We start from the raw sequence: 13,066 nt of genomic DNA, 5'->3' as shown, positions 1-13,066 counted from the left end.
GGTTAGGGTTGGGGCTAAATTTAGGGTTAGGGTTGGGGCTAAATTTAGGGTTAGGCTTCTTTCACACTTACGTCGGTACGGGGCCGTCGCAATGCGTCGGCCCGACATACCGACGCACGTTGTGAAAATTGTGCACAACGTGGGCAGCAGCTGTAGTTTTTCAACGCATCCGCTGCCCAATCTATGTCCTGGGGAGGAGGGGGCGGAGTTATGGCCACGCATGCGCGGTCAGAAATGGCGGATGCGACGTACAAAAAAACGTTTCATTGAACTTTTTTTGTGCCGACGCTCCGCCAAAACACAACTGATCCAGTGCACGACGGACGCGACGTGTGGCCATCCGTCACGATCCGTCGGCAATACAAGTCTATGGGCAAAAAACGCATCCTGCGGGCACATTTGCAGGATCCGTTTCTTGTCCAAAACGACGGATTGCGACGGAATGCCAAACGACGCAAGTGTGAAAGTAGCCTTAGGGCTAGGGTTAGGGTTGGGGCTAAAGTTAGGGCTAGGGTTGGAGCTAAAGTTAGGGTTAGAGCTGGGATTAGGGTTAGGGTTTGGATTAGGGTTGGTATTAGGGTTAGGGTTGGCATTAGGGTTACGCTTGGGATTAGGGTTAGGTTTGGGATTAGGGTTAAGGTTAGGGTTGTGATTAGGGGTGTATTGGGATTAGGGTTAGGTTTGAGGTTAGGGTTGAGATTAGGATTAGGGGTGTGTTGGATTTAGGGTTTTGATTAGGGTTATGGTTAGGGTTGACATTAGGGTTGTTTTGGGGTAAGGGTTGTGATTATGGTTAGGGTTAGTGATTAGGATTATGGATCAGGTTGGGATTAGGGTTAGGGGTGTGTTGGGGTTAGGGTTGGAGCTAGAATTGGGGGGTTTCCACTGTTTAGGTACATCAGGGGGTCTCCAAACACGACAGCCAATTTTGCGCTCAAAAAGTAAAATGGTGCTCCCTCCCTTCTGAGCTCTGCCGTGCGCCCAAACAGTGGGTTACCCCCACATATGGGGCATCAGCGTACTCGGGATAAATTGGACAACAACTTCTGGGGTCCAATTTCTCTTGTTACCCTTGTGAAAAAAAAAAAATTTATTTTCACGACTCTGCATTCTAAACTTCTGTGAAGCACTTGGGCATTCAAAGTTCTCACCACACATCTAGATAAGTTCCTTGGGGGGTCTAGTTTCCAAAATGGGGTCACTTGTGGGGGGTTACTACAGTTTAGGTATATCAGGGGCTCTGCAATCGCAACATAATGCCCACAGACCATTCTATCAAAGTCAGAATTCCAAAATGGCGCTCCTTCCCTTCCGAGCTCTGCCGTGCGCCCAAACAGTGGTTTACCCCCACATATGGCGCATCAGCGTACTCGGGATAAATTGGACAACAACTATTGCAGTCCAATTTCTCCTGTTACCCTTGTGAAAATAAAAACTTGGGGGCTACAATATCTTTTTTGCGGGAAAAAAAAATATTTTTTATTTTCACGACTCTGCATTCTAAACTTCTGTGAAGCACTTGGGCATTCAAAGTTCTCACCACACATCTAGATAAGTTCCTTGGGGGGTCTAGTTTCCAAAATGGGGTCACTTGTGGAGGGTTTCTACTGGTTAGGTACATCAGGGGCTCTGCAAACGCAACATAATACCCGCAGACCATTCTATCAAAGTCTGCATTCCAAAACGGCGCTCCTTCCTTCCGAGCTCTGCCGTGCGCCCAAACAGTGGTTTACCCCCACATATGGGGTACCAGCATACTCACGACAAATTGGACAACAACTTTTGGGGTCCAATTTCTCTTGTTACCTTTGTGAAAATAAAAACTTGGGGGCTAAAAAATCTTTTTTGTGGAAAAAAATTTTTTTTTTATTTTCACGGCTCTGCATTATAAACTTCTGTGATGCACTTGGGCATTCAAGGTTCTCACCACACATCTAGATAAGTTCCATGGGGGTTCTAGTTTCCAAAATGGGGTCACTTGTGGGGATTTCTACTGTTTAGGCACATCAGGGGCTCTCCAAACGCGACATGGCGTCCGATCTCAATTCCAGCCAATTCTACATTGAAAAAGTAAAACGGCACTCTTTCTCTTCCAAGCTCTGCGGTGCGCCCAAACAGTGGTTTACCCCCACATATTGGGTATCGACGTACTCAGGAGAAATTGCACAACAACTTTAGTGGTCTACTTTCTCCTGTTACCCTTGTGAAAATAAAAATTTGTGGGCAAAAAGATCATTTTTGTAGAAAAAATGCAATTTTTTTTTTCACGGCTCTACGTTATAAACTTCTGTGAAGCACATGGGGGTTCAAAGTGCTCGCCACACATCTAGATAAGTTCCTTAAAGGGACACTGTCACCTGAATTTGGAGGGAACAATCTTCAGCCATGGAGGCGGGGTTTTTGGGTTTTTGATTCACCCTTTCCTTACCCGCTGGCTGCATGCTGGCTGCAATATTGGATTGAAGTTCATTCTCTGTCCTCCGTAGTACATGCCTGCACTAGGTGCCATGTTGCCTTGAGCAGGCGTGAACTATGGAGGACAGAGAATAAATTTCAATCCAATATTGCAGCCAGCATGCAGCCAACGGGTAAGGAAAGGGTGAATCAAAAACCCAAAAACCCCGCCTCCATGGCTGAAGATTGTTCCCTCCAAATTCAGGTGACAGTGTCCCTTTAAGGGGTCTAGTTTCCAAAATGGTGTCACTTGTGGGGGGTTTCCACTGTTTAGGCACATCAGGGGCTCTCCAAATGCGACATGGCGTCCAATCTCAATTCCAGCCAATTCTACATTGAAAAAGTAAAACGGCACTCCTTCTCTTCCAAGCTCTGCCGTGCGCCCTAACAGTGGTTTACCCCCACATATTGGGTATCAGCGTACTCAGGAGAAATTGCACAACAACTTTTGTGGTCTAATTTCTCCTGTTACCCTTGTGAAAATAAAAATTTGTGGGCAAAAAGATCATTTTTGTAGAAAAAATGCGATTTTTTTTTTCACGGCTCTATATTATAAACTTCTGTGAAGCACATGGGGGTTCAAAGTGCTCACCACACATCTAGATATGTTCCTTAAGGGGTCTAGTTTCCAAAATGGTGTCACTTGTGGGGAGTTTCCACTGTTTAGGCACATCAGGGGTTCTCTAAACGTGACATGGCGTCCAATCTCAATTCCAGCCAATTCTGCATTGAAAAAGTCAAACGGCGCTCCTTCACTTCTAAGTTCTGCGGTGCGCCCTAACAGTGGTTTACCCCCACATATGGGGTATTGGCGTATTCAGGAGAAATTGCATAACAAAATTTATGGTTACATTTCTGTTTTTACACTTGTGAAAATAAAAAAAATGGTTCTGAATTAAGATGTTTGCAAAAAAAAGTTAAATGTTCATTTTTTCCTTCCACATTGTTTCAGTTCCTGTGAAGCACGTAAAGGGTCAATAAACTTCTTGAATGTGGTTTTGAGAACCTTGAGGGGTGTAGTTTTTAGAATGGTGTCACACTTCATTATTTTCTATCATATAGACCCCTCAAAATGACTTCAAATGTGATGTGGTCCCTAAAAAAAAATGGTGTTGTAAAAATGAGAAATTGCTGGTCAACTTTTAACCCTTATAACTCCCTAACAAAAAAAAAAATTTGTTTCCAAAATTGTGCTGATGTAAAGTAGACATGTGGGAAATGTTATTTATTAACTATTTTTCGTGACATATCTCTCTGATTTAAGGGCATAAAAATACAAAGTTTGAAAATTGCAAAATTTTAAAAATTTTCGCCATATTTCCGTTTTTTTCATAAATAATCGCAAGTAATATCGAAGAAATGTTACCACTAACATGAAGTACAATATGTCATGAAAAAACAATGTCAGAATCAGCGGGATCCGTTGAAGCGTTCCAGAGTTATAACCTCATAAAGTGACAGTGGTCAGAATTGCAAAAATTGGCCTGGTCATTAAGTACCAAGTTGGCTCTGTCACTAAGGGGTTAAATTCATATTTTGCATCTTTATTCTCTAAGAAAGCAATTGTAAAATCAACTGATCTTAATGGTGCCATCGAAGGAATAAAAGAATCCACTCTATTCATACACAGAGAGATAGATGGTGAGGGACACTTTGCTAATATAAATTAATTTAAATCTCCTAGTTCAGATGAATTACATCTTGGGATACTGAGTTTGCAGGGGAAATTGCAGAACAATTAGCTAGAATCTTTGAAAAATCCTTGAGAACAGGAGAAATCTCAGAATATTGGAGAAGGGCAAATGTTGTCCCTATCTTCACAAAAGGAAAGAACATGGAGCCAGAAAATTACAGGCCTCTGAGCCTTACTTCTATACTATACCAGGAAAGATCTTTGAACAAATTATTAAACAACATGGAGCTTAAGTACCTGGATGAGAATGGAGTAATTGGCCAGAGCCAGCATGGGCTTGTAGCAAACAAGTCATGCCAGACTTATCTAATTACCTTCTATGATTGAATCACTGACTGAGTGGATCAGGGAAATGTGGTAGATATAGTGTATCTCAACTTCAGCAAAGCATTTGATAAAGTATCTCATACTATCCTTATTGAGAAAATAACCAAGCATGAGATTTTCAAGGCTACAGTTAGGTTGATTCAAAACTAGCTCAGTGATCGTACTCAAAAAGTGGTAATAAATGGTTGCACATCCAATTAGAAGTGTTTCAAGTTGGGTACCCCAAGGCTCTGTTCTGGCCCCAGTGTTGTTTAACATTTTTTTTAATGATATAGATAAGGGAACTGAAGTTAAACTGATGAAATTTGCAGATGATGCAAAAGCTAGGAGGGATGGCTAACACTAGAGAAGAAAGAGACAGGATTCAGAAGGATCTAGATAAACTTGAACAATGGACAGCTACTAATAGAATGGTATTTTGAAAGGAGAAATGCAAGATGCTACATCTGCGCAAGAAAAACAAAAATTACATCTACAGAATGAGAGGAATAGAACTAAACAACAGTGCGTGTGAAAAAGACTTAGGTATCTTGATAGCTTACAGACTGCACATGAGTCAACAGTGTGGTGCAGCAACAAAAAAGGCAAACACAGTTCTAGGATGTATTAAAAGAGTCAGAGTCTAGACCATATGAGGTAATTATCCCCCTCTACTACTACTTGGTCAGGTCACATGTGAAATAATGTGTCCCGTTCTGGGCACATTTTAAAAAAGACATTAAAAAACTGGAGCAAGTTCAGAGAAGAGTTACCAGAATGGTGAACTGACTGCAAAGTATGTCCTACAAGGAATGGGTAAAGGATCTGTGAATGTTTAGCTTGCAAAAAAGAAGGCTAAGAGGAGATTTAATACCTGTCTACAAATATCTAAAGGGATGTCACGGTGTAGAGGGATCATCTTTATTCTTATTTGCACATTGAAATACGAGAATAAATGGACTGAAACTGAAAGGGAAAAGATACAGATTAGGTATTAGAAAAAACTGTTAGACAGTGAGAGTGATCAATGAGTGGAACAGGCTGCCATGAGAGGTGGTGAGTTCTCCTTCAATGGAAGTCTTCAAACAGAGGGTGGACAGACATCTGTCTGAGATGGTTTAGTGAATCCTGCATTGAGCAGCGGGTTGGACACGATGACCCTTGAGATCCCTTCCATCTCACAGATTCTGTGATTCTATGATACAGCAATACGACTGAATACTATATCTATGCAATGTTCTATTACATACACCATTCCTGTTATCTAGCAGTTAAATGACTGTTAACGTCTTTATGTCTCAACTTCACGGCCGCCACTCTCAGTACTAGGCCTTTTCCTTTTGTATTCTCTATAAACACCTCTGCTTGCTACACTGGCCCTAGTGAAGATCACCGGTATTTCCCCCTAGATATTAGTCTCTGGGTATACAGTGTGTTCTTCTCACTGGCTATCTCCATTTCCTGAAGCACAGCCCCAGCTGTTATGGCTGGCAATCAGGCAACACAGCGTGCAGTAATCAGCGCACATACAGAGATCTGGCAATAACCAAAAACAATAGGACGAGCTCTGAGACGTGGAATCCCTGTAGACTGCAGTACCTGATCTATCCTCACACAACTATAAGCAGCAGTGGATTGCGCCTATCACTACCTATGCAACTCGACACTGCCTGAGGAGCTGACTAGCCTGAAGATAGAAATACAAGCCTGACTTACCTCAGAGAAATACCCCAAAGGAATAGGCAGCCCCCCACATATAATGACTGTTAGCAAGATGAAAAGACAAACGTAGGAATGAAATAGATTCAGCAAAGTGAGGCCCGATATTCTAGACAGAGCGAGGATAGCATAGAGAACTATGCAGTCTACAAAAAACCCTAAAACGAAAACCACGCAAAGGGGCAAAAAGACCCACCGTGCCGAACTAACAGCACGGCGGTGCACTCCTTTGCTTCTCAGAGCTTCCAGCAAAAGTTAATAGCAAGCTGGACAGAAAAAACAGAAAACAAACTAGAAGCACTTATCTAGCAGAGCAGCAGGCCCAAGGAAAGATGCAGTAGCTCAGATCCAACACTGGAACATTGACAAGGAGCAAGGAAGACAGACTCAGGTGGAGCTAAATAGCAAGGCAGCCAACGAGCTCACCAAAACACCTGAGGGAGGAAGCCCAGAGACTGCAATACCACTTGTGACCACAGAAGTGAATTCAGCCACAGAATTCACAACACCCAGCCCACACCTTGTGCTGGACATCTTTTCTGGAAGAAATGACCAACAGGAATGGTCTGCTAATGGATCTTCTACTGACGCTGCTTGAGGATCTGGCACTGGATACGAGTCTTCCTCACAGCCCAGGCCTTCTCCGGCATCTGATCGCTCTCTGATTTTTCTGTGGCGAAAGAAGCTGTAAGCCCACCTAGCAGCCATATAACCTATCCTGGTGTAAGTTCTGGTGCAAACTGCCTCTTCTCGGCCTTGGCCTTTTATAATTAGTAACTGTGACACAGGTGTCAACTGACCTGGTGTCATCTTCAAAACTCTTGCTGTCAGAAAATAGATTCTCACTATTAGGTTCCTACTACTCTAATTCTTCCTTTACTTTCCCTTTTGCTTTTGACCAGCAAATGGTGGTGTTCACTTACAGTTACTCAGATAGGCATCAGCTATACTCATCTTCTCTTTTGTCCACTTTCTTACTCGTCTCCAGCAGTTGGAAAAAGCCAGTGATTGTCCTATGTGTCAGGTGGCTACTACAAAAATATTTTCTTGCGAACAAAACTGTCTCATCAGCGTCACTTCCCTTCCTTTTAACTATACCTGGGGTACCTGCCATCTCTAGTTATGCCCCTGAGCATTGGAGAGCAGCATGGTGTGCTCTATATTGCCTTCTTCAAAAGTATCATTACCCACTGACATCTTCAAAGTGTGCGACCACAGATTGGGTTAATACATATTGTGTGGGAGAGAACACATTCTACATATTTTTTTAAATAAAATCTTTGTTGATAATTATGTTTTAATATGTGACACGTGTTCTTTTTATGTTTTTATCACAGGTAACCAGACACAACAAACGGTGAATATATATGGAGAGCCTTCCAGTTTCTAAACTTGGACATCTTATTTAGTTATATGCTTTTTATGCTCTCTTTACAATGTGCATTTTTGAAATTCTACATTGTAGTATTTTTGATTTTGTTGAGTTTGTGAATATTCTCACAAAAATAAGTTTTTGGTATTAGCTAATACCGTTGAAAAAAGCGTGATATGTGTTAATTTTGTGTTTTATTTTGCTGCTATAAAAATAAGGATATTGTGAATATGAATGTGATATGTGAATAAGACCAAACCACTGAACTGAAAAAGACTTTGATCTTTAACTTAATATGGGCTTCTTTGTTTTATTTAGTGCTAGACTTTTCTGGATCTTCCAGAGGAGCCCATAGATGTTTCCTTACCTAAATATTGAGCTTTTAGGCACTTCATAATGTAGTTTGTTACTGCATTATTAGTATTCCCTGCATTCTGCTGTAGTTGTAAGATGTACATACATAATAATACAGTGCTGAAAATGTAAAGTCAATACTTAACACTGGTAAATATGAACTACTTGGAAATTGTAATGCAGTACAGGTCCTTCTCAAAAAATTAGCATATAGTGTTAAATTTCATTATTTACCATAATGTAATGATTACAATTAAACTTTCATATATTATAGATTCATTATCCACCAACTGAAATTTGTCAGGTCTTTTATTGTTTTAATACTGATGATTTTGGCATACAACTCCTGATAACCCAAAAAACCTGTCTCAATAAATTAGCATATCAAGAAAAGGTTCTCTAAACGACCTATTACCCTAATCTTCTGAATCAACTAATTAACTCTAAACACATGCAAAAGATACCTGAGGCTTTTATAAACTCCCTGCCTGGTTCATTACTCAAAACCCCCATCATGGGTAAGACTAGCGACCTGACAGATGTCAAGAAGGCCATCATTGACACCCTCAAGCAAGAGGGTAAGACCCAGAAAGAAATTTCTCAACAAATAGGCTGTTCCCAGAGTGCTGTATCAAGGCACCTCAATGGTAAGTCTGTTGGAAGGAAACAATGTGGCAGAAAACGCTGTACAACGAGAAGAGGAGACCGGACCCTGAGGAAGATTGTGGAGAAGGACCGATTCCAGACCTTGGGGAACCTGAGGAAGCAGTGGACTGAGTCTGGTGTGGAAACATCCAGAGCCACCGTGCACAGGCGTGTGCAGGAAATGGGCTACAGGTGCCGCATTCCCCAGGTAAAGCCACTTTTGAACCATAAACAGCGGCAGAGGCGCCTGACCTGGGCTACAGAGAAGCAGCACTGGACTGTTGCTAAGTGGTCCCAAGTACTTTTTTCTGATGAAAGCAAATTTTGCATGTCATTCGGAAATCAAGGTGCCAGAGTCTGGAGGAAGACTGGGGAGAAGGAAATGCCAAAATGCCTGAAGTCCAGTGTCAAGTACCCACAGTCAGTGATGGTGTGGGGTGCCATGTCAGCTGCTGGTGTTGGTCCACTGTGTTTCATCAAGGGCAGGGTCAATGCAGCTAGCTATCAGGAGATTTTGGAGCACTTCATGCTTCCATCGGCTGAAATGCTTTATGGAGATGAAGATTTCATTTTTCAGCACGACCTGGCACCTGCTCACAGTGCCAAAACAACTGGTAAATGGTTTACTGACCATGGTATTACTGTGCTCAATTGGCCTGCCAACTCTCCTGACCTGAACCCCATAGAGAATCTGTGGGATATTGTGAAGAGAAAGTTGAGAGACGCAAGACCCAACACTCTGGATGAGCTTAAGGCCGCTATTGAAGCATCCTGGGCCTCCATAACATCTCAGCAGTGTCACAGGCTGATTGCCTCCATGCCACGCCGCATTGAAGCAGTCATTTCTGCCAAAGGATTCCCGACCAAGTATTGAGTGCATAACTGAACATTATTATTTGTTGGTTTTTTTGTTTGTTATTAAAAAACACTTTTATTAGATTGGATGGGTGAAATATGCTAATTTATTGAGACAGGTTTTTTGGGTTATCAGGAGTTGTATGCCAAAATCATCAGTATTAAAACAATAAAAGACCTGACAAATTTCAGTTGGTGGATAATGAATCTATAATATATGAAAGTTTAATTGTAATCATTACATTATGGTAAATAATGAAATTTAACACTATATGCTAATTTTTTGAGAAGGACCTGTATATTGCTTTACTGCTTAAATTGTCTTTGTCTCAGAGATCTTTATTATACTTAGTGTCTATCAATTTATTTGGAATAATATTGATGAGGATGTAGTAGGTTGCAAAAGTGGCTCTACTTTGTACCAGAAAAAGGGCAACTTTGGTGATGAACTATGTCACATCTATTAAAGTAAACTTAGATGACTTGCATTACCTGACACTAGAAACAAATGTGCTGTTGAATCTAGGAAAAAAGAAAACCCTATATTTTAAGGCCATATAATTAACCCCTTTTAAGTACTTGCATGTGTTAAGTTTTAAATATTATATGGATACCAAGGTCTTATACTTCCTAATATACTTGTATTAGCTAATGTTTCAGTATCTGCCTGTACTGACTGTGCACCTTCCCATCCATCACTGACTACAGACTACTGCCTATGGTTTACAGCAGTTTGTGGTTTAATTGTGTAGCTCCCAATAAAATCAGCAGAGTAAATATCTATAGTGTGTGGCAAGCCATGAAAATTTGGAACATTGCGCCGCTACCCTCAGTTATTGAAACAATTCTATAAGTAATAAAAAATATTGGAAAACTGATGTAAAACAGAAATATTTAGGTGGAACCACACTTTACAGATGCTGTGCCCTTTTGCAACAATTTTTTATTGATTTAATAACAAGTTTTGATTAAAGGGAATACCTTTACATGGCCAATCCGATCCTCCATTACTGAGAAATTATGGTTTGAATTCATATGCAAATGAGGCTGTAGATCTTAAGCCTTTGTCATTCCAGCTATATTCCTCTTGCTGTACTGACAGCTTCCTTGATGTGTGACTTCAAGCAAAGTAGCCATAAGTCAAACAGGAGCAGGCAGTGCTGGGTAGGGAATATAGCTGGAGTGACAGCGGCTTAAGATCTTCAGCCTCATTGGCACTATAGCTCTCTCCCCAGCCAGCACTGCCTCCTCCTGCTTGACTCATGGCTACTTTGCTTGAAGTAACTCAGCAGAGAGTCTGTCATTCAAGCAAGAGGAAAAGGCAATGGGTGGGGAATAGGGCTGGAATGACAAAGGCTTCATATTTACTGTAACATTGAAAAAAAGTGAAAACAATAATACAGAGATAAAAACGTTCATAAAAAAACTCTGAATTCGATGTCTAAGTATTATAAGACTGAACATCAGGCACTTAAAATAAAAATACTGAATTCTAAAATTATGTAAAATCACAATTCTATGGAAAAAAAAAGTTAGAAAAATGACAAAAATCAAAATTCAGAATTGCCCAACTAAGAATTCTGATTATTTTCATCTCAGAATTTTACAATTGTTTTATAAATTTACTTTTATTAAAGAAAAAGATTGAATACATTTTACAACTGGTTGTTGATAATTCTATAGAGAATTTTAGAAGGTAGAAGGCACACGGGTTCTAACATTTTGAATATGTACAAACATTTTTATAGACGCAATTAAACAACTCATATTCAATGTTCCTCACCTCACATCTAAGGGTTTGGAAAGTAAAAAAAGGTAGGAGTCCTAGGTTTTAGTCTTATTTAAAGAGGGTTGTCAAAGATACTATTGAATGGAAAGGTAGCTATGGGCCTTAGTGGTCCATAAGACTAGTAAGGGCCTCCTAATGTCCAGGAAATGCAATGTCATGTGACATCCCCTATTTTGCTGATCAAATTCATCTGCTTAACCAATGTCTGGATTTAAAGATGGTCTTCAGATCTCCAGTGCAAGGGAATTTGCAGCTTTGCTAAACTATTCAAATAGATCATTAGATATTTGCATTTGCAGCAAAATATTCCAGCTCGTACCCACAGAAAAAAATTAGAAATTTAATTCCATAAGGGATGGATAATTGACAGTAAGTAAGTAACAATCCAGTAAAAGATCTAGTGTTCTTTACTATTGCATAATTGTTTTGAAAGATTTATCTAGAGTTTTATCACAGCTTAAGAAAATTTCAGCGTGTTACAAAATGAACGGCATATCTTCTCTAGTGAATGATGTCCTAATTGTTCTCCTAAGACATGCGCTAGGTTTTAGGGATTTTCTTAGCAACAACACACTTGAGTAAATATTAGAAATAATCTTATAGAAGAACTAGGTAATAGCAAGGATGACTCAGAAGTGCTAAGGCAAATATTGCTAGTTTGTTTAACGATTTTGGCTATTATATTCACTCAGACAGCACTTTTTGGAAAATGCCGCTACAGTTTTGCAGCATTTTTAAGAATAACAAGAATTGGATTCATAAGGAATGGGTGATGTAAGCGAAGGACTTAAGCTTCTCTTTTTTGCTGGATCAACTTCTAGCTTTGGCTCAGAAAACTGTATCAAAGCTAAAATTCTGTTGTTCCAAAACTGAGTTTTTTTATAACTTATGAAGGGGCAGTGTTAATACACTGTTTCCATCTCAATAAAGGACAAGAAAAAATAATGTATAACAGATGTTTTTTAAGCAGGTAGCTTGACTCATGAACTTTAGAAACTCCAAAGTCTCTAAAAATGTTGTCAGTTCCTGACAATTGGAAGATAATTTGTGTTTAACGTTTTTCTTCATATTGATACTATATCAGTTACACTGGATGTAAAAAATACCCCACACAACTATTTGACTTTATAAAATCATAATCACATTTTATGCAACATTGTAAGTAAATGATGAAATACGATGAAATATTAAACCTGCAGTTCCATTTACCTACTGCAAGTTCCCAACCCGGTTAGTACCCTGCTGCGCCTTATAGACCCAATACAGCTTTTGGTGATGTTACAAGTATCAATATGAATACTTTGTGAACTATAACTAATTTTGTCTTTTAGGGCAAAAGCCTGAACCACAATACAGAGAGATACATTTCACTCTAATACACATCTATTATAGCTTTGCTGTTAAATCTGTAGCACCCACACCTCGTTCGGTAGAGATGCTTGCCCATCCCTTGTTATAATGGTTTCATTTTTTCTACTTCAAATGAAAACTGCATAGCATACAAACTGTTGAAAAGTGCTGTTAGGGTTCTTTTTGAGATGATCCCATGCGGTTCTTCATAGAAGCAGTTTGAGGAACATTTCACATGGTGAGTCTTCTAGGTTAAACTTTAAAAGGTGTTTTTTGAATAAATTTTCTGCTACTGTAAGCTAATAGTTTAACAGACACTAATCAGACAGAGGAATGATTTAGAATATAGAATTGCTGTTCTAGAAAAGACTTGTTCTTTTAGACAATTCGCCTGTAATCTTTGTACTGCCCTTTTGATGCTCTTGTAGCAGTAAATAAAGCCGTGAATATTTGCAATCTGTCTCATGTGACTCTTTGTTGCTTACCAAACAATAACGTTTTACATCACACTAAATAATATACAGCAAAA

General features: G+C 39.8%; 1 protein-coding gene across 1 annotated transcript in view; it reads left to right on the top strand.

Moving 5' to 3' along the window:
• The window catches only part of LOC138637828 (mediator of RNA polymerase II transcription subunit 12-like protein), a 293,681-nt gene extending 285,863 nt beyond the window's left edge, over positions 1 to 7,818 (top strand). The window contains exon 11 of the mRNA XM_069726755.1: positions 7,510 to 7,818. The gene's annotated coding sequence lies outside the window, so the exon portion shown is untranslated. The remainder of the gene's footprint in view (positions 1 to 7,509) is intronic.
• Positions 7,819 to 13,066: the final 5,248 nt, after the last annotated feature.

The sequence above is a fragment of the Ranitomeya imitator genome, chromosome 5 (genome assembly GCF_032444005.1).
Source record: "Ranitomeya imitator isolate aRanImi1 chromosome 5, aRanImi1.pri, whole genome shotgun sequence".
Lineage (NCBI taxonomy): Eukaryota > Metazoa > Chordata > Amphibia > Anura > Dendrobatidae > Ranitomeya > Ranitomeya imitator.
Note: the sequence above shows the minus strand (reverse complement) of the source record. Positions and strands in the feature narration are given on the sequence as shown.